General features: G+C 47.6%; 2 pseudogenes; both read left to right on the top strand.

The window, feature by feature from the left end:
• Positions 1 to 8,335: 8,335 nt before the first annotated feature.
• Positions 8,336 to 9,057, top strand: LOC105535084 (annotated as a pseudogene).
• Positions 9,058 to 16,981: 7,924 nt separating this feature from the next.
• Positions 16,982 to 18,202, top strand: LOC105535097 (annotated as a pseudogene).
• The last annotated feature ends 598 nt before the right edge of the window (positions 18,203 to 18,800 follow it).

Consider the following 18,800-nt stretch of genomic DNA (forward strand, 5'->3'; position numbering starts at 1 on the left):
TCCGCCCGTCTCGGCCTCCCAAAGTGCTGGGATTACAGGCTTGAGCCACCGCGCCCGGCCAGGCCCAGCTAATTTTTGTATTTTTAGTAGAGATGTGGTTTCACCATGTTGACCAGCTTCATCTCAAACTCCTGATCTCAGGTGATCTACCCACCCCAGCCTCCCAAAGTGCTGGGATTACAGGCGTGAGCCACAGCGCCTGACTTCAAGGTTGCTTTGAAAGCTAATTTTAATTAGATGTCACATGAATATTGAGGCTCCTAGCTCCTTCCTCTGGCTTCAGGAGTCACCTCTACCTGATGTGATCTCCATTTTTCCCTCTGGATCATGAGCTTCTGTGCCTAGTCAGCCTGATCTGGGTCACCTCCTATTTTCTGGGTCTCCTGGCCTGTCCTCTCTCTGCCTGCCTCAGGGAGTGGCCTCTTTATCCATCTGGAAGTCTTCCTGCCTCTGACCTGTCTGTCCTCTGATGCTCACAGCGAAGTCCTATCTGTTTTATCTCCAAAATGCTTATGGAATCTCACCTTTCTCCCTGGGCTTACATGCACTGCCCTGTTCAAGCCTCATTATCTCTTCTGCTTCAATTTTGACCCCAGCCCCTCAGTTGGTCTCTTTTGTGAAGCCATTGGCTCATGTCTACCCCTACTCAAAAACTTTCTCCAATTCTCACTGCAGAAAGCCTCATCTTCTTGCATGCCTCCTGGACTCAAGCCATTTTGCCTTCTTTATGTTATCTAACTAAGTATGCCCAGGATTGTTAAGCCTTGCTTCTTTGCAAATGCTGGTCCCTCTGCTTCTTATGCCCTTCCTATCCCTCTTCACTTGGTGTAATCCTTTGCATATTTCAGGCTCATTTCCATGGTTACCATCCACCTTTCTACAGTCAGACCCACCTCCCTCCATCCTTTGTGTCCCCAGGGGACAGTGTAGATAACTCTAGAGTTACATGTATTACTAGCGTATCCACATACTTTACTGTCCAAAGCAGGATATTTGGAAGGAAGAAAGGGAATGCTATTAATTTGCGCTGGTTTAACAGGTGTCAATCGATCTGTTCCAGGCAAACTGGAAGATATGATCACCCACCTACACCCGACATCGCTGTAAAACCCGCAGTTGGTGCTTTCATTTATCTAATTCATTGCTCTCAACAGCCCTGTGAGCTTGGTATTACTATCCCGTTTTCAAGATGAGAAGATGGAGCCTCAGAGAGAGAAGACTTGTGGCCACACAGTCAGCTCATCAGATTCTAAATCCTGGACTCTGACTCCACCCTTGGCACCTCCAATACCACAGGGTCTTGTCTGGGTTAGTGACATGTGAACTCTTAAGACAAAGAGGGAAGGTAGAAATGGAATCTTACTCATTGCATGCACTGGTCTCTGTCCAGGGCCTTGTGTAGCAAAGACCTCAGGACATGTTTGTTGGATGGATGACTTCTTTTTTTGTTTTGTTTATAGACAGGGTCATGCTATGTTGCCCAGGCTGGAGTGTAGTGGCCATTCATAGGCAAAATCATAGTATGATACAACTTCAAACTCCTGCGCTTGAGCAGTCCTCCTGCCTCAGTCTTCCAAGTAGCTGGGACTACAGGCTTCATGACACCAAACCCATCGGATAGGTGACTTCTTAGGGATAGATACTGTGTGTTTTATCTTAAAATCTGTGCCCCTCCCCAGGACTTGTTATACATGGATTCATTCATTCATTCAATCAATCAATTAACATTTATTGAGTATCTACTATGTGCCTGACAGTGTTGGTGATACAGCAATGAGCAAAACAGACAAGGTCCCTGCTGACATGGAGCTTACAAACCAGTGGGAAAAACCCTTACAAAAACAACCATACAAATAAACACACAGTTACAAATCAGGATAAATGGTAAGAAGGAAAAATACTTGGTGTGAGGTGTAAGAAATATTTTGGAGGTAAATTTAATAGGTTTTGTTCATAGATTTGGTTGGGGACAGCGAGATGGAGATGGTTCTCAGGTTTTTGCTTGAAACAGAGAAGAGCATTTTGGCGAGATAGGTGGGGCTGGATGTGTGGGACTTGAGGCATCTGTGGGATTTCTCTTTTAATCTTTGCCACCTCCCGCAGGTCGATTTACTCAAAGCTGAAAAATTAGAGCAAATAATGGAAACCTGCAAATAAAGCTGGCCTCCAGGTAGGTAAGGTAGAAAGAGGGGCAGGTGTGGGAAGGCAGGAGAAAAGCAGAGAGGGTAAGGGGGACGAGAGGTGTTCATGGAGACAATAATCAGACCTCCCAAGACAATAGTCAGACGATAATCAGACAATTGCTCCCACACAATAATCAGACGTGCCAAGCTCCCAATAATCAGACCTCCCTAGGACTGCGGCGATACCGTACGTTTCACACTGCGGAACGAGCACGGCTCGCGTCTTCCCTTGCCCGGGGCAGGGCCAGCGCTTTCCTCCGGCGCTCGAACGAGGGGAGGGGGCCGCTTAGTGCCTGGAAATCCGAGCAGCGTTGGCTTGCTTGGCTGCGCAACCCGCCAATCCGGCTGCGCCCGGTGGCGGTGCCATGTGACCAGCCTCCCCTTCCCTCCCTGGCCTTCCAGGGAAGACCGGCATCCCCGCCGCCCCGCCACCCTCGCCATCCCGTCCCCGCCCCTCGCGTGCCGCATCCGCGCGGGAGGGCGCCCGGCGAGGGGCCGGGATTCCGCCGCAGTCCGTAGCGGCGCAGGGGACGCGAGCGGAGCGGAGGCTAGAGAGTTGCTGCCGCAGCTCCCGCAGTGTTTTCCGTCAAGGTCAAGCATACCCACTCGTTGACAAGGCTGCCTCCGAAATCCCTCCCTTGCAGTCCTCCCAGCCGTTCCCACCGCCTTTGCCACTCATCCGGAGGCAGCCTTCCTCGGACCACTGCCCCTGCCTCTCACTGGGCTTCCAGCAGACACAGAGGGGGATGGGAGGGTTTCAATAGATTCTGCGCCGCGAGCTTCCCAGCCACCTTTCTCATACGTACAGCTCATGGTGTGTCGCCCTGCCTTAAACCCCACGCTGGCTCCCCGTGCCCGATGAGAGAGCATTTAGAGCCTTCATAACCAAGGCTCACCTTCACCCTCACCAGTCCCACTGCCTCCTTGCACGGGAGACCCCATCCCTCTGGACCCCTGGCCCTTCCAGGGATAGCCATCACTTGTATGCTTGTGACTGCTCTTGCTGTAGGATCCCCTTTCCCCGTTTGTGAGCCTAGCGAATTCCTAGACCCTACTTAATTATAATAAGGCAACAGAGGGTAGAAACTGGCACAAAAATGGCGCTTAGCAAAGGTCACAAAGGTGAAAGCCTGCAGGAGTCAAGCAGGAGACAGAAATACGCTGGTGCATCGGGGCATAAGAAAAACCTGTCTTATGGCATGAAGTACAGTATTTAGAAAGAAAAAACAAAGGAAAAACCTGTCGAAAGGGCAGCTCTTCATTTAGGCCAGTATGCTCCTTGGGAGAAATGTGGGTCTTGTGATGCCAGATTTTCTGAATTTATAAGACAAGTCACAAATCTGGACTTTTATGTGTAATCCATCAATTTTTAAATGTTGATTTGACTTTTTAAAAACATCCCTGTGAGCCAGATGCATGTCATAAACCCTCAGTGCATGACCTCCACCCTTAGAGAAGAAGATGGCTTTCGTTAGGAAAATACTTTGGAAAACTAGGGTAAAGGTGTGGTCTTGAATGTCTGTGAGGCAGCTGTTCTGGGGGCAACAAAGCAGCAGCCAGGCACGGTGGCTCACGCCTGTAATCCCAGCACTTTGGGAGGCCGAGGTGGGTGGATCACGAGGTCAGGAGTTTGACACCAGCCTGGCCAACATAGTGAAACCCAATCTCTACTAAAAATACAAAAATTAACCAGGTGTGGTGGCACGCACCTGTAGTCCCAGCTACTTGGGAGGCTGAGACAGGAGAATCACTTGAACCCGGGAGGCAGAGGTTGCAGTGAGCCAAGACCATGCCATTGCACTCCAGCCTGGGTGACAGAGTGAGACTCCATCTCAAAAAAAAAAAAAAAGGAAGATAACTTATATTTGGATCTGTTCCCCAATGGCTCTGGATGTTTTAAACAAGAGGTCATACATACACTGAGAAGCTACTGAGGGCTCAGAGATTCTACCAGAATCTGGAGGACTGGATTTGGGACATGGGCAGGACCCGAGGGCTCTGGGGAGGGGTGGGCAGCAGGAAGCCAGAGAGGGCCAGAATGACAGCAAATGTTTCCTCCTATCCTTGTGGGGACTACATGAAGGCCAAAGAGGAGCCCTGTAAAGCTTTCACTTGATGATGGTGGTGATGGGGAGATAGGAGAGAAAACCAACCCCTCAACCCTGAGGCTTCACACAATGGGATAAAGCCTGGAAGAGAAATCTGAAAGGTCCTTAGGAAGAGAGAGTGGAATGAATAGCCAAAGGCAAATGTACTTTAGCAGGAGACAAGAGATGGCTTGTGGCTGAGGCTGGGCACTATGGAGGAAAGTAGAAAAGGCTGTTTTAGAAACCGAGAGTTGTTTTTGTTTTTGTTCATCCTGAGGTTTATAGCTATGATGTGAATGTCTCTGCCTCCTATCCCTGGACATATTCAAGAAAGATCTTCTATATTCATGGAGGCTGCCCTGACTGGGGTGTTGGTGGAAACAGCTGAAGGGGCTAACTTTTACATCTGTTTTGGTACAGTGCTGACCAAAGATAGTACAGGCTGAAGTAGGAATTGGAGCAGGAGAAACAAAGTCTCCCAGGAATTTGCAGTAATCCTGGAAAGGGGTTTTGTAATGGGTGCTTGGGTCCATCCTTTGAAGGTTTCAAGGGGTCAGAAGGCCTCTGGCTGACATCCAGGTTACATTAATAAAAGACCAACTACTATTAACTGAGTACAAACAGTCCCCACCTTTTGATTTCTTGACTTTACAATGGTGTGAAAGCAATATGCATTCAGTAGAAACCATACTTTTTTTTTTGAGACAGAGTCTTGCTTTGTCGCCCAGGCTGGAGTGCAGTGTCACGATCTCAGCTCACTGCAACCTCCGCCTCCTGGGTTCAAGCAATTCTCCTGCCTCAGCCTCCCAAGTAGCTGGGACTACAGGTGGGTGCCACCATGCCTGGCTAATTTTTGTATTTTTAGTAGAGATGGGGTTTCACCATAGGCCAGGCTGGTCTCGAACTCCTGACTTCAAGATCCGCACGCCTTGGCTTCCCAAAGTGCTGGGATTATAGGCGTGAGCCACCGTGCCTGGCCTAGAAACCATACTTTTAGTACCCAAACAACCATTCTGTTTTTCACTTTCAGTGCAGTTTTCAGTATGTTACACGAGATATTCAACACATTACTTAAAAATAGGCTTTGTGTTATATAATTTTGCCGGACTGAAGGCTAGTGCAAGTGTTCTGAGCATGTTTAAGAAAGGCTAAGCTAAGCTATGATGTTCAGTAGGTTAGGTTTATCAAATGCGTTTTCTGCTTACGGTTTATTGAGACATAAGTTGAGAAGTGGCCGGGCGCAGTGGCTCACACCTGTAATCCCAGCACTTTGGGAGGCAGAGGTGGGTGGATCACTTGAGGTCAGGAGTTTGACACCAGCCTGGCCAACATGGCGAAACCCCATATCTACTAAAAATACAAAAATTAGCTGGGCATGGTGGTGGGCACCTGTAATTCCAGCTGCTTGGGAGGCTGAGGCAGGAGAATCACTCGAACCTCCAGAAGGCAGAGGTTGCAGTGAGCCAAAATCGTACCACTGCACTCCAGCCTGGGCAATAGAGTGAGACTCTGTCTCAGAAAAGAAAAAAAAAAGTTGTATACACTTGCTTGTGCAACACACTGTGTTAAATGCTACATACATTTTATCTGTTACCCTCATAGTTTTTATTTATTTATTTATTTTTTTGAGACAGAGTCTCGCTCTGTTGCCCAGGCTGGAGTGCAGTGGCTCAATCTCAGCTCACTGCAACCTCCGCCTCCTGCATTCAAGTGATTCTTCCGTCTCAGCCTCCCAAGCAGCTGGGATTACAGGCACCTGCCATTATGTCCAGCTCATTTTTGTATTTTTGTAGAGATGGGCTTTCACCATGTTGCCAGGCTGGTCTTGAACTCCTAACCTCAGGTGATCTGCCTGCCTTGGCCTCCCAAAGTGCTGGGATTACAGGTGTGAGTCACCTCACCCGGCCCCCCACAGTGACTTATGAGGGAAGTACTATTATTATAACTCACATTTGGCAAATGAAATTAAGGCCCAGAGAGGTGAAGTGACTTACCCAAGGCCAGAGATAGCAAACAGTGGATTGGATCTGCTCTCCAGACGACTGCCCTCAGCAGAAATTGTCATCTTGTTTGGTGTTTCTGCCCACTCAATGACAGCACTTACCATCTTACCATGAAGAGATATAGACGATGTTTTGATTTGGTTGTCTGTCCTCTCCACTACCATATAAGGGGACAGGAGCTGCTAATTGCAAATGCTCAGAATACCAGTGGGTGCTGCATACATGTGAAATAAATCCCTTTAGGAAAGCTAATAGAGGTACCCTTGAGTCTCAGATCTTTGTGCCCTTGGGCAAGTCATTATTATAGTATACATCTCACAGGGTTATTGCGATATTTAAATGAGACCAGGCCATGGAATTTCTATAAATTGCCATACAAATGGCAGCTGTTGCTGCTTCTATAAAGATGACGAGGATGATGAGGACTGCGGAAGGAGCAGGGAAGGAAACCAGGATCTAGAAATTCCAGAACTGTGTCAGCTCAGACAGGAAATTCTCAGAAGACATAGCCAGTTTGCAGTGTTCCCAAAACTACCATATCTTCATTCATTCTTCATTGATGGAACACCTATGTACCAGTGCTTGATCTCATTTCATGCAAAACTCTGCAAAGCAGACACTCAAATTATCCTCATTTTACAAGTGAGAAATATAAAGTTAGAGAGATGATATGACTTCCCCAAGGGAACACAGCTAGAAAGTGGCAGAGGCAGTATTTGAACTCCGATCTGTGTAATTCTAAATCCTTGTTCTTTCCGTTTTCTACTCCAGTTTTTTCAGTCTTCCCTTCATTCTTCAGAACATTTATCAAGCATCAATTAAGTGAGAGGCCTTTTGCAGGGGCCAAGAGATACAAGCCCCAGACTCTGGTTTCTGGTTTAGCTGGTGAGGTAGATAACTCAACGGATATTTACATTTCAGCATGGTAAACTCTCTCTGTTGCGGGCAGGGTAGTGCGGGTGATAGAGGAGTGGGCCATTGCTTTAGACTTGCTTTTCTCCTTGGTCTACAAGACCCCTGGGGCACATCTCACACTTTCCAAATGGCTCCCTTCACAAGTTCCCCTCACCCCTCCTGTTTGGGGGTGGAGGCGGGTGATGTAGTGGGGAACAGAGCAATCAACAATTTGGTCCAAAAGAGGCCTGGTGTGGTGGCTCATGCCTCTAATCCCAGCACTTTGGGAGGCCTTGCGGGGATGACTGCTTGAGGCCAGGAGTTCGAGACCAGCCTGGGCAACACAGTAAGACCCCATCTCTGCAAAAAAGTAAAAAAAGCTAACTGGGCGTGGTAACAGGCGCCTGTAGTCCTAGCTACTTTAGAGGCTAGGTGGAAGGATCACTTAAGCCCAGGAATTCAAGGTTGCAGTGAGCAGTGATTGCGCCACCACACTCCAGCCTGGGTGACAGAGTAAGACCCTGACTCAAAAACAAAACAAAAAAACATAATTGCCTCTAAAATAAATCTCTTTCAACTAGCCCTCTTCTCTCTTCTGTCTTCTCTCTCTCTCTCTCTCTCTCTCTCTCACACACACACACACACACACACACACAAACACACACTCTGGGGGTGATGGGATTAATGCTGGTAGAACTGGTTTCTCCATCCTTCAGCATACCTGGATGTAGTGGTCCTTGCCTCTGCCCCAAAGCCAGAATGACAGGAAACTTGCATTTAGCATCTTGTTACATATGCATTAAAAAGAAATCCAGGAGAGTTAACCCAGCTGTTAACAGTGATTATCTCTAGGTGATGAAGATATATGTAATCTCTATTTTCTTATTTTTACTTATTAGCTTAAGTTTTTTTCTGCCATGAATGTATTAAGTTTTTTAATAAGTAAAAATAAATACATAAAATTATTCTGTATTTTAATAATTATTTGTGGTCCCACAGATGGAGGTATTTCTATTAAATACTCAGAAGAAGGCTGGGTGCAGTGGCTCACGCCTATAATCCCAGCACTTTTGAAGGCCAAGGTGGGCGGATCACTTTAGGTCAGGAGTGGGCAAGATGGTGAAACCCTGTCTCTACTAAAAATACAAAAATTAGCCTTTTCCTTTTGCGGGTGGTGGCGAAGGCGGAAAGAAAGCCATGAAGGCCTCGGGCACACAACGAGAGTACAAGGTGGTGGGTCGCTGCCTGCCTACCCCCAAATGCCAACCACCACCCCTCTACCGCATGCAAATCTTTGCGCCTAATCATGTAGTCGCCAAGTTCCACTTCTGGTACTTCCTATCTCAGTTAAAGATGATGAAGAAGTCTTCAGGGGAGACTGTCAACTGTGGGCAGGTGTTTGAGAAGTACCCACTGTGGGTGAAGAACTTCGGCATCTGGCTGCGCTATGACTCCCGGAGCAGCACCCACAACATGTACTGGGAATACCGGGACCTAACCACCACGGGCGCTGTCACCAGTGCTGCCGAGACTTGGGTGCCTGGTACCGCGCCCGGGCCCACTTCATCCAGATCATGAAGGTAGAGGAGATCATGGCCAGTAAGTGCCGGTGGTCGGCTGTCAAGCAATTCCACGACTCCAAGATCAAGTTCCTGCTGCCCCACTGGATGCTGTGCCATCAGCAGAAGCCATGCTTCACCAGGAGACCCAACACCTTCTTCTAGGTACAGGGCGCTCTCCCGGGTGTGCCTCAAATAAACTCAGGAACACCCCAGTGGGTGTGGGGGGGGAATTAGCCAGGCATGGTGGTAGGTGCCTGTAATTCCAGCTACTCGGGAGGCTGAGGCAGAAGGATTGCTTGAACCCAAGAGGTGGAGGTTGCAGTGAGCCGAGATCGCACCACTGTACTCCACCTTGGGTGACAGAGGGAGACTCTGTCTCAGAAAAAAAAAAAAAGAAAAAAAAAGAAATACTCTCAGCAGGTGTTTGTCCTGGGCACTGGCAGCACACAGAGAAGTGAGAGCTCATCCAGGATTAAAAACAAGAGTCACCATTCCTGAAGGATTTCTCTGAGCCCAATTCCTTGTTCCTTCATAGTCATTGATATGCATATCTCAGTTAATCCTCAAAATCAGTTTAGGAGAAAAATTATTTCACAGCTGAGGAAACCAAAGATCGTGAGACTCAGAGAGGTTCCATTATTTGCCCAGGGACACACAGCTAGAAAGTGACGGAGGCAGGATTTGAATCCAGATCTGAGTGACTTCATAGTTTGTAAATTTTTAACCTCTGAATTTTGCCCTTCCAGTTGCAAGATGCTGATGCATTCTTGTATTTCCAGCTCTTCACACACAGGCACTCATCAATATTAGCACTGCCTAAAGAAGTCAGTGAGGTAAAGATCATTGTCTCATTTTCCAGATTAGAAAATTAAGGCCCGAGAGGGGACCTGCTCAGTGTGGTCAGCTGAGAAGTAGTGGCATTCCTTCTAGAATCCAGGTCTCCTTTCTTGCCTTGGGCAGCCCTCCTCCTTCTGCTACTTTCTGCCAACTGCTGAGGCTTCCTTCTCGAAACAAATGACTCAAGGTAAATCACTGGTTGGACTTCCCCTTTCTCAAAACACAGGAAGTCTGTGTTGTTTGCAATCCCTGTGGGTGAACAGTTTCAGCTCAGTTATGAAGTAGGCTGGGCCACATAGAGGACTGGGTCCTGCTGGGGCAGGGCTCCAGGCTACTGGGGCTGGCACAGCTGCATTTTTCCTTCCTGAGGGTCATGTCAGTGTGTCTGTCAAGTCAGGTTTGATGTCTTACCCCAAAGAGCCGCTGTACTATTATGAAATTTAGAAAAACGAGCCCAAGAGGGAGGGGCCTCTCAATAATTAATAATGACGACTACTATTATTTCATGTTTATGGCACATTAATCTTCCAACCAGGCACTGTGCTAAGTGGCTGACACGTGAACCCATTTGAGCCCCGTAACAGCCCTAGTGATAAGGTTCTATAGCTTTGGAGCCAAATAACACTAGCTACAAATCACAGAAATGCCACTTTCCAGCTGTGACAACAGGGACATTATTTACATTCAGTCAATAAATACTTTTGAGTGCTTACTATGTGCCACGTTTCAGTGAACAGAACAAAGATCCCAGCTCTCTTGTGATGTTTACATTCTACAAGGTAAAGCAAATTGTAAACATAATAAATAAATAAATTATAAATAAGTATAAATACGTTGTGTTAGAAACTGGTAAGGGGGGCCAGGCACGGTGGCTCAAGCCTGTAATCCCAGCACTTTGGGAGGCCGAGACGGGCGGATCACAAGGTCAGGAGATCGAGACCATCCTGGCTAACACAGTGAAACCCCGTCTCTACTAAAAAATACAAAAAAAAACTAGCTGGGTGAGGTGGCGGGGGCACCTGTAGTCCCAGCTACTAGGGAGGCTGAGGCAGGAGAATGGCATAAAACCGGGAGGCGGAGCTTGCAGCAGTGAGCTGAGATCCGGCCACTGCACTCCAGCCTGGGCGACAGAACGAGAAAAAAAAGAAAGTGGTAAGAGAAAGATACAGTAGAGCAGGGAGGAGACAGGGAGTGCTGATGCAGCATCAGTGCAGGCAAGAGGCAGGATGAGTTGTTAAATAGTGGTGTCAAGGAAGGTCTTGCTGAGAAGGTGCTATGCATACAAAACTTTAAGGAGGTGAGGTTAGCCATGCAGGTAACTGGGGAAACCCTTATTAAGCAGAAGGAACAGCCAAAGCAAACGCCCTAAGTGTGCTTGGTGGTTTCAAAGAGTAGCCAGTGCTGGGTGCAGTGGCTCACGCCTGTAATCCCAGCACTTTGGGAGGCTGAAGCGGGAGGATCACAAAGTCAGGAGTTCATGACCATCCTGGCCAACATGGTGAAACCCATCTCTACTAAAAATACAAAAATTAGCTGGGCATGGTGGCGCGCCCCTGTAGTCCCAGCTACTCGGGAGGCTGAGGCAGGAAAATCACTTGAACCCGGGAGGCGGAGGCTGCAGAGAGCGGAGAACGTGTCACTGCACTCCACCCTGGCGATAGAGCAAGACTTTGCCTGGAAGACAACAACAACAACAAACAAACAAACAAAAAAACAAAAAGCAGCCAGGAGGCTAGTATGGCTGAACAGTGGCCAGGGAGAGAGTCCTCCCTACCCACAATGTTGCCCCAGTCATTCTTTCTTATACCTTGTTCTGTGCTTCCTTCCTTGCTCTTCTCATAATTTCCAAGTATTTAATTTACTTGAGTGTTTGCTTATTTCTTGTTCATTTCCTCCACTAGCCCTAAGTTCCTTAAAGTCAGAGAACACGTTAGTTTTACTTGGTGTTGACCACAGAGCCTGGGACATAGAAAGCACTTAAAGTTGAATTAATGAGTAAACCATCCATCCATCCATCCATCCATCCATCCATCCATCCATCCATCCGTCTAGGCACAGTTATGACAGAATCTTCCCATAATGTAGAATACTATTTCTCAGGGTAGCACTGGTTACCCTGAGAGTTCTAGTTCAGGACATTAGCAACACAGTTAAACTGCAATGGGTTCCAGTTCTGGTTCTACTGTTTACTAGTTGTGTGATCTCAGGCAAGTTAAGAAAAACCTCTCTGTGCATCATATCTATCAACTGGCAAAACAGTAGTATCATTCTCTAAAGGAGGGTTGTAAGCAGTATAAACAGCACCAGGGGTATAGTGCTTATGTATGTGTTTTCTCTATGCAGTCTAGCCATGAGCATGAGGAGACCACTTCCTTCCTCCTGTACCAGATCCTAAAAGGGCAGAGAGAAGGGCAAGGGGTGCTATGGTGAGGCTACAGAACATCCCTAATGTGTGCTGCCACATCTGTGCTGTGTGTTGGCAACTGGGATTGGCCCTAGGGTCTTCACTGAAGTGACATTCTGGGGATACTGTTCTTGCTGTGTAGCCCCCGCAGCCTGATCCTCTGGCCTTTTTCTGCTAGACAACCTTTAGTGGAATCTTATTGCTTGCAATTGAGAAAGTTAAATGATACAGATATTAATACTGAATACCTATTTCTTTTTCTTTTTTTCTTTTTGAGATGCAGTCGGGCTCTGTCACCCAGGTTGGAGTGCAATGGCATGATCTCAGCTCACTGCAACCTCCACCTCCCAAGTTCAAGCGATTCTCCTGCCTCAGCCTCCCAAGTAGCTGGGATTACAGGCACCTGCCATCATGCCCTGCTAATTTTTGTATTTTTAGTAGAGACAGGGTTTCACAGTCTTGGTCAGGCTGGTCTTGAACTCCTGACTTCAGGTTATCCGCCTGCCTCAGCCTCCCAAAGTGCTGAGATTGCAAGTGTGAGCCACCACGCGTGGCCCTGAATACCTATTTCTATGCCTGATACCTTACATTTTATTTTATTTTATTTTTTTGAGATGGAGTCTTGCTCTGTCACCCAGGCTGGAGTGCAGTGGCGCGATCTTGGCTCACTGCAAGCTCTGCCTCCCGGGCTCACGGTCTTCTCCTGCCTCAGCCTCCTGTGCAGCTGGGACTACAGGTGCCCGCCACCACACCCGGCTAATTTTTTGTAGTTTTAGTAGAGACGGGGTTTCACCGTATTAGCCAGGATGGTCTCATCTCCTGACCTCGTGATCCGCCTGCCTCGGCCTCCCAAAGTGTTGAGATTACAGGCGTGAGCCACTGCGTCGGGGCAGCCTGGGAGAGTTCTAGAAACTGGAGGGGAACATAGGCCTTGCCTAGGTAAGTGCTTCAACATAAGGAGTCCTGTCCCTACTGCCCCTAAGACCAGAGACATTTTCTCTGTGAGGTCTGAGCCCAGCTATCGTGGAATGGCCTGATTCTCATGAAAATGTGGAGATAGAAAACATCTGGGGGGGCTGTGGTTGCCAGGCAACAACCAGCCATTCACTCTCTTGCCAGAATCAAGGAGGCTGTCTGATGCTGACAGAGATAGCTGGATCTGAGGCCTGGAGACCTAGATTTTGGTTCTGATTTGCTGTGTGGTCTTGGGCAAGTCCCTGCCTTTCTCTGAGCCTTCGTTTCCCATCTTTTATGTAAAGAGCAGTCAGACTTACAAGTGACAAGATGAACAGGCACCAGGTGGTCAGAATTAGAGTGATAGTATGGCACAGGCAGAGGACCGGGGCAGGTCATGGGTGAGGGAAGACTCAGTTCTCCTTTCCATCCTGCCCTAGGCTATCCTGACTCTGGTTACTAGCTAGGGGCAAGGGACATTTCCTTTCCCACCCTGAGCTAATTCAGGCCACCGAGACTCCATCCCAGGCTCAACCTTGCAGCTCAGAGTCTAGGAATTGTCTTCACACCCACAAATTAGCACAGCCACCACCTACTTGGCCAACTTTTCCCCATGGGGAGTTTCCTCAGTTCCTGCTGAAGTGAAGCTACCCAGCTTTGGGTGTTTCCCTGGACACCCATCAGAGGACCTTCTGACAGTTTGCAGGGATTGCACTGATGGTAAACCCTGAGGGTGGTGTGTTTCGCAGCAATCAGAAGAGTTAACATTTTCTGTTTCACATCCATTACAAAATATGACAGCAGCTGTCATTTGCTGGGCCTGGCACAGCCTCAAATGCTTTATGTCTGTAATCTCATTTAATCCTCATATAATTCAGGGGGATAGGAATGAAGGTCCTATTGTACAGATGAGGAAATGGAGCCTCAGAGAGAAGTGATTTGCCCAAGGTCCCAGTAAATGGTGCAGACAAGACTCCCACTCAGGGCCACAGCCTGGGGTTTAACCACTACAGGTCACTGCTTCCTCACAGTCCCACCAGACAGCATCAGAGTTGGAAGGGTTTCCACCTGCTCCCAACTTTACAGATGGATAAATCAAGGCCCAGAGGGAAAAAGTGACTGGCCCAAGGTCATGTAACAAGTTAATGCTAGAGCAGATTCTAGGACCACTCTGCTCAAAGGCTCACCACACTATTCCAGAAAACAAAAAGTACCCCAGGCAGAAGCAGCGGATAAATCAGAAATCTTATTTTAAGAAATCCATAGCATTTCCTAGGAAGTCAAACAGTGCAGGAGGTTCACAAGACAAGGATCTCACAGAGGTTCTTGAGGTTAGGGCAGAGTCCCAGCATTCCTCTAGGCAGTAAGGGGCCTGTGGGTGTCACTCTTTTGGTCCTACAGATACTGGCGGAGGTGATATGTATGTCCAGAATGTCCTCAACTGCCTCGCCTAGCTAATGACTACCTGTCTTCAAGTGTTAGTTCGAGGTCACTTCCTCTGGGAAGGCCTCTGTGAACCCCTATAGATTCTCATGGCCCTCGCTCTTTTCCATAAGAGCACTGACCTCGGTTTGCCCTGTGGACTCATATCAGAGGCACATTTAACTAACACCAGCTTTACAACTTATCCTCCAACCACTGACCTCCAAAGATGCCACCCCAGAATTTGGTATTATCCTCACAAAACCAAACTCATCTTTTAGCATGCGCTAAGCTGATAGATGCTGAATATAGTAACAAATTGGAGTCACCCCTGCAGATACCAGGAGCACTCCTGAATTCTCTGTTCAACCTCAATGCATCCCTAGAGATGGGGTCATTTTCTTAAAGGCAGAGAGGCTTCAATGTCCAGGTATCTCAAGACAGCCTTTCCTTTAGTTACTTATTTTAGCATACAAAAGAATTTGAAGATGGAAGTGGGGACAACCAGCCCAGGAATGCAGCCCAAGAAGCTGGAAAAGTTATGAAAACCAATCCTCATTGAGCACACAAAAGAAGTATTATGCAGTACAGGTAATTTAAGGGCTTTATTTTATTTTATTTTATTTTTTGAGACAGAGTCTCGCTCTGTTGCCCAGGCTGGAGATGGTGTGCTCTCGGCTCACTGCAACCTCCGCTTCCCAGGTTCAAGCAATTCTCCTGCCTCAGCCTCCCGAGTAGCTGGGATTACAGGCGCCCATCACCATGCCCAGCTAATTTTTGTATTTTTAATAGAGACGGGGTTTCACTGTGTTGACCACGCTGGTCTCGAACTCCTGACTCCAGGTGATCTGCCCGCCTCGGCCTCCCAAAATGCTGGGATTACATGTGTGAGCCACTGCACCCAGCCCTAAGAGCTTTAAATGTAGTTTTGGGTATGTCTTTTCTACCTGACTGCTGACTTTAAAACTGAACCCCGTTCAGAGACACCCCCATTATGATTATAAATAAGAAAGAGTATTGAATTTCTACACACACATCTCTCCACAGACCCAAAGTCCCATGATAACTTGTTTGGCTCATCTCACTGTAGCCACACCTAGCATCATGCTGGACACAAAGCAGGTACTCAGTAAATGTTTACTGAAGGAACAACTCAAACATGCTTACTTGTGAAAATAAGACCAGAGTGGTTTGTGTGGGTCTAGGTGGCTACAGGTGCTCTCACTCTTCAAGACAAGAAGGCACATAGGCACCACTGTGCACCTGTTCCTCCAAGTACACCAGGCCAGAGGCAGAGTGAAGGTGAATGTGGATTTGTGTGTGTTTATTCACTCTACACTATGTGAAAACTGGAGCCAGTTTTCTATAATATTTTTGGCAATTACATCTGTATCAGTTTCACAAATTACGACAAATTTGTGGCTTAAAACAAGACGATTTTATTGTCTTACAGTTCTGGAAGTCAGAAGTCCAAAACGGGTCTTATGGAGGCTAAAATCAAAGTGTCAGCAGGGCTGCATTCCTTCTGGAGGCTCTAGGGGAGAATTGGTTTTCATAACTTTTCCAGCTTCTTGGGCTGCACTCCTTGGCTGGTGGTCCCCTCTTCCATCTTCAAAGCCTGCAACATAGCATCTTTAAATCTCTCTTTGTTCTATCTTCATACATTATCTTCTCTCTTATAAGGACCCTTGTGATTACATCAGGCCCACTAGGATAATCATCCAGGATGATCTCTCCATTTTAAGATCCTTAATGTAATCATATCTGCAAAATCTCTTTACCATCCGAGGTAACCTTCACAGGTTCTGGGGATTAGGACCTGATATCTTTAGGTGGTCATTACTCAGCCTACTGCAGGATATCATATTTTGCTTTGTTGAGCAAGATGCTCAATACATGTTTGGTGAATTGCATCGTAACAGAAAGAAAAAGTACTGCCCCAACAGAGAGCCCACAACCTGAGTACCCTGGAGCTGTAAGAGCTGAGCAATCATGGGCATAGCATAACCCAAAGCTCTCCCAACATACAGGGGAGGAGCTGAATCACTAAGCTCCCCAACACTCAGGGCATTGCTGTTTCTCTTTCCCCCGATACTGGTCACTCCTGCTCCAACCTCTTCCAGGGATCAAAATTTCTGTTCTTATATCTTGAAGAAATAACTTGCATGTGTTATTGTTATTAAACAATTTAAATCTTTTTTTTTTTTCTAGAGACAGAGTCTCACTCTGTTGCCCAGGCTGGAGCGCAGTGGCGTGATCTCAGCTCACTGCAACCTCCACCTCCCAGGTTCAAGTGATTCTCCTGCCTCAGCCTCCCAAGTAGCTGGGACTACACGACTGGCTAATTTTTTGTATTTTTAGTAAAGACAGGGTTTTACCATGTTGGATGGGTTGGTCTTGAACTCCTGACCTCAGATGATCCACCCACCTTGGCCTCCCAAAGTGCTGGGATTACAGGCATGAGCCACTGTGCCCTGCCTAGAATCTTTATTTCTATTTATTAATTGAGAAAAGGAACCAACTGTTTTAGTTAAACATGAACTTCAGAGTCAGAAAGATCTGGGTTCAACTTCTTCCCTGAGAAAACACCAAATGGCAGATGACTGGTGCAGAGAGTTGACTCAGACGCCCTGGGGGCCCAGGAATGGGAGGTCATAGTGGTTTCCATGGAGGCTTTGGCAGTGGCGATGGGGCCTTGGGGTAGTAGTTGGGGTCAGGGTCTGGGCCATGGAGCTTGCAGAGGCAAAGGTGAAGACAAGGAATGGATGCCTGTCACCAAGTTGGGCTACCTGGTCAAGGACATGAAGATCAAGTCCCTGGAGGAGATCTAGCTCTTCTCCCTGCCCATCGAGGAGTCTGAGATCATTGACATTTTCCTGGGGGCATCTTTCAAGGATGAGGTTTTGAAGACCACGCCTGTGTAAAAACAGACCTGCACTGACCAGCACACCAGGCTCAAGGTGTGTGTTGCCAATGGGGACTACAGTGGCCACGTTGGTCTGGGTGTTAAGTGCTCTGAGGAGGTAGCCACTGCCATCTGAGGGGCCATGACCCTGGTCAGGCTCTCCATTGTCCCTGTGCAGAGAAGCCACTGGGGGAATAAGATCAGTTAGCCCCCACACCATCCCTTGCAAGGTGACAGGCTGCCGTGGCTCTGTGCTGGTGCGCCTTATCCCTGCTCCACTGAGGCAATGGCGTCACCTTGGTCCCTGTGCCCAAGATGCTGCTGATGGCTAGTATTGACCAGTGCTACACCTCAGCCAGGTGTATTCCATCGTAACAGAAAGAAAAAGTACTGCCCCAGCAGAGAGCCCACAATATGAGCACCCTGGAGCTGTTAAGAGCTGAGAAATCGGCTGGACACGGTGGCTCATGCCTGTAATCCCAGCACTTTGGGAGGCCGAGGCGGGCGGATCACAAGGTCAGGAGGTTGAGACCAGCCTGGCCGACATAGTGAAACCCTGTCTCTACTAAAAATAAAACAAATTAGCTGGGTGTGGTGGCATGCGCCTGTAGTCCCAGCTACCCGGGAGGCAGAAGTTGCAGTGAGCCAAGATGGCGCCACTGCACTACAGCCTGGGCAACAGAGACTCCATCTCAAAAAAAAAAAAAAAAAAAAAAGAGAGCTGAGAAATCATGGGCATAGCATAACCCAAAGCTGCACTGCCACCTGGGCAACTTCGCCAAGGCCACCTTTGATGCCATCTCCAAGAATTATAGCTATCTGACCCCCAACCTCTGGAGAGACACCATATTCATCAAGTTTCCCTATCAGGAGTTCACTGACCATCTCATCAAGATCCAGACCAGAGTCTCTGTGCGGAGGACCCAGGTTCCAGCTATGTATACAAGATAGAGTTTTGTTTTGTTTTTTGAGACAGGGTTGCCCGGGCTGGAGTGCAGTGGCATGACCTCCAGGGCTCAAGCAATCCTCCTGCCTCAGCCACTCCCCAACCCTAGTAGCTGGGACTACAAGCATGCACCACCGTCCCCAGCTAATTTTTTGTGTGTTTTTTGTAGAGACAGGGTTTGCCATGGTGTCCGGGCTGGTCTGGAATTCCTGGGCTCAAGTGATCCATATGCCTCGGCCTCCCAAAGTGCTAAGATTACAGGTGTGAATCACTGCCCCTGGTCAACAGAGTTTTTACACAAGAAAAAATAAAATGAATTCAGCCTGCTTAAAAAAAAATCTGGATTCAAAGATCTTGGTTCTACCACTTACTAGCTATAAATAGTAATTTTAACTCTGAGAAGCCTCAGATGATGTTTTTGTTTCATTTTTTTTTTTGACCTGGAAAATAGAGATAACAGAACCTCCATTATAAGGTGGGTGTGACAAATAAATAAGATCATGTATATCAAAGTGTAGTCTCCAGACCAGCTGCATTAACATCACCTGTGAAGTAGCCCCACTTCTGACATACTGAATCAGAAACCCTGGGCATGGGGCCCAG

This window comes from Mandrillus leucophaeus, unplaced genomic scaffold, assembly GCF_000951045.1.
Source record: "Mandrillus leucophaeus isolate KB7577 unplaced genomic scaffold, Mleu.le_1.0 Scaffold141, whole genome shotgun sequence".
NCBI lineage: Eukaryota > Metazoa > Chordata > Mammalia > Primates > Cercopithecidae > Mandrillus > Mandrillus leucophaeus.